At 35.1% G+C, this 3,283-nt stretch overlaps 1 pseudogene; it reads left to right on the forward strand.

The window, feature by feature from the left end:
• The first annotated feature begins 697 nt into the window (after positions 1–697).
• LOC129481660 (intraflagellar transport protein 57 homolog) lies at positions 698–1,409 on the forward strand (annotated as a pseudogene).
• The last annotated feature ends 1,874 nt before the right edge of the window (positions 1,410–3,283 follow it).

Below are 3,283 nucleotides of genomic sequence, written 5' to 3' on the forward strand. Positions count from 1 at the left end.
CATATTCAATTTCATATAACTATTGTAAAATTTTAAATCCTTATGTTGCTATATTGTTTTAAATTCTATTAATGTTTATCTTCAATATTTGAAAATATACATTTCAAAATTTGTTGACAGTTGCATTAAGTTTGCATCAGCAATTCTATTATTTAAATTGAACTCACTGTTGAACTGCCTTTGGTACTCATCCCAATTCCTTTTTTACAATCATTTCTCCTTTCTTTTATTGTTTATTTTGATGCATCTCTCATTGGGCTGGGACACCTCTTGATAAATTTTTCATAAAGGATATTTGGGTTTTTATCCATAATATGTACACCCATATTCCTCTTCCTTAGTTCCCTTAACCCTCTAACTAACAATTGTATCTATAGCCCAATTTTCTTTAGGAATAATCACATTTTACATAAGGTATACCTACATTGATAACTCCTAGATGTTAAAATATTCAATGAACATGAGTTTAAGAAAAAAGTGACTATTTGGGCGGTATACTTTCTGAGCCATACATATAAGAGAATGTCCTTCTGTTGCCATCATATGCAAACAACAATCTAGCTGGGCATGACCTTTGTTCTTTTTTTATGGTCTCCTGACATTGCAGAGCAGAAGTCAAGGGCTACCACTCCTTGTTAGAATTTGCCAATAAGAAGCAAGTGCTTCTTTCTGCAGCCAAAGACTGCAGAAAGGTGCAATGGATCAGAGAATCCACGTTGACCAAATGCACCAGCACAAAAGTGGAATTGAATCTTCTCTAAAAGAGAGCAAGAGAGTTTTTGACACACTCCATAATGAAGTTAATAGTTAACTGGAGTGACTCATGCCTGCAGTCCTAGCTACTTGGGAGGCTAAGGTGGGTGGACTGTTTGAGCCCAGGAGTTTGAGGCTGCAGTGAGGTATCATTGCACCACTGCACTACTGCCTGGGCAACAGAGCAAGACCTTGCCTGTAAAATAAATACATAAATAAATTTTTAAAAGAAATTAGTAAGACTTTGGAAAAGATCAGCTGCTGTGAAAAGTACATCAACCATCAGCTTGAGAACAGGGTTCAAGAATATCCTGCAGCTCAAACCTAGCTGAGTGATGTAAGGAGCCAGCAGGGAAATGGTGGAGTAATTGAAAGGACCAGACTTCTGTCTGAGGCTACAGAAGACAGAACATGTAAAACTAGAAATGGAAGAAAAGTGCAGCAGCATGACTGATGGTGATTCTTTGGTTAAGAGATGGTGATTCTTTGGTTAAGATTAAACAGAGCTTAACAAAACTGAAGCAAGAAACTGTTCAGATGGACATTAGAATTGATGTTGTGGAACACACATACTCCAATCAAAACTGGAGAAGCCCAGTGTGACTAAGGACATACACGTGACAGTTATTCCAGAATCAGTGATAGATTCATATTAAAACAGGGTTTTTCATGCTTCTGATTAGTTGTTCTTTATTTCAAATTACATCTCATGTTGCATAGATTTCAAAACATAATTATACCTCTTAAGGCGTGTTCAATGGGTATTTTTTATACATACACACATATTCTATCATGGTGATTATGATGGTTAAAGCCTTTACATTGAATATAATGCTTAATTAAATAAATTTTTTTTAAAAAAAGAAGCATTCAAGAGATTTATAGGGTAGATGGGCATGGTAGCTCACATCTGTAATCCCAACACTTGAGAGGCCAAGGTGAAAGGATCCCTTGAGTCTAGGAGTTTGAGACTAGCCTGAGCAACATAGCAAGACCTTGTCTCTATAAATACATAAATAGCCAGGCACTGTGGCGTGCACCTGTAGTGTGAGTGCTACACTACAGCTACTCGGGAGGTCTAGGCAGAAGGATCACTAGAGACTAGGAGTTCGAGACTACCCTGGGCAACATAGGGAGACCCTGTCTCAAAAAAAAAAAAAAAAAATCCATGCCTGGTGGGGTGTGTGTCTATAGTCAAAGCAACTCAGGAGGTTGAGGCACGAGGATCACTTGAGCCCAGGAGTTTTAGATTACAGTGAGCTGTATCACATCACTGTACTCCAGGCTGGGCAACGAACTGAGACCTTGTCTCTAAAGATGTGAAAATAAAAATACGATTTAAAAATAAATAAATAAGTAAATAATTTCAAAAAGAGAGATTTATAGGACACAAGAGGAGAAACCACTTCTCTGGAGGCAGTTGGAAACTAACATGAGCAAATATGAGATTCACAGTGATTGCCATGAGAGTTCCTGACATGGTGTTTCAGGCTGAGCTCTTGAGTTTTGAACTCCCTGATCGTTGTTTTTTCAGGTCTTCCAACAGTTGAATAAGCTCATAATTATTATAATAAACTTTATATCTTAATTACATGAAGTAACTTCTGTTTTTCTGGATGATTACTGATTGATATAATATAGAAAATGTATTTGATAAAATTCAACATCCAATCCTTAATCAAAAAATAAAACCCATAATAAACTAAAAATAGATATTTAAAAATATGATAATATATTCATTAGGTTCTATCATGTTTAATGATAAAACATTACAGGCATTCCAGCAAAAGTCAGAAATAGTACATGATGCCTGCTAATACCATTATTATTTGCTGACGTATTTCTGTAAACTTTAGTCCATGAACAACAGGGTGTAATTACAGGATAGGAGAACAAAATATTCATTATTGTCAGATGTGATTTTCTTTTACTCTATAAAACCCAAATGAATTAAAATCAGTAGAAACTTATGAATTTTTCTTCATGCCAACAACAACAAAGTCCAGTTAGGAAATATGGTGGGAAAAATTTACAATAGTAATATATATGCACATACATATGTGTGTGCATACCTATTTATATCATGATCAAACTTAACAAATCCATAGAAAGTGCATGAAGTAATCAATAAAACTTCTTAGAGAGACAAGTCTTGAATAAATGGAAAGACACATTACATTCTTGGATGTTGAAGATTCAGTATTATGAAGGTATCAAGGGCCTTCAGATTAATTTTCACCACACTAGTCAATTACACTGGTTGTTTCAATTTTTTAATAAACAGCACCAACCCTCAACAATAGCATAAAATGTTTATGGTGTCTTTCTAGTGTTTTAAATTAGAAAAAAAATGGCCATTGTTCTTAGCATTAAAGATATATTGGTGATTGAAAGACTTAATCGTGCTAAAATGCCAATACTATCCAAAACCATCTGCAGATCGAACATAGTCTTTATCAAGATCCCAACAATTTCTTGTCTTATGCTGATTCACCTTAAAATTCACATAGATCTCTTCAGCCCAGGAGTT

Source organism: Symphalangus syndactylus, chromosome 5, assembly GCF_028878055.3.
Source record: "Symphalangus syndactylus isolate Jambi chromosome 5, NHGRI_mSymSyn1-v2.1_pri, whole genome shotgun sequence".
NCBI lineage: Eukaryota > Metazoa > Chordata > Mammalia > Primates > Hylobatidae > Symphalangus > Symphalangus syndactylus.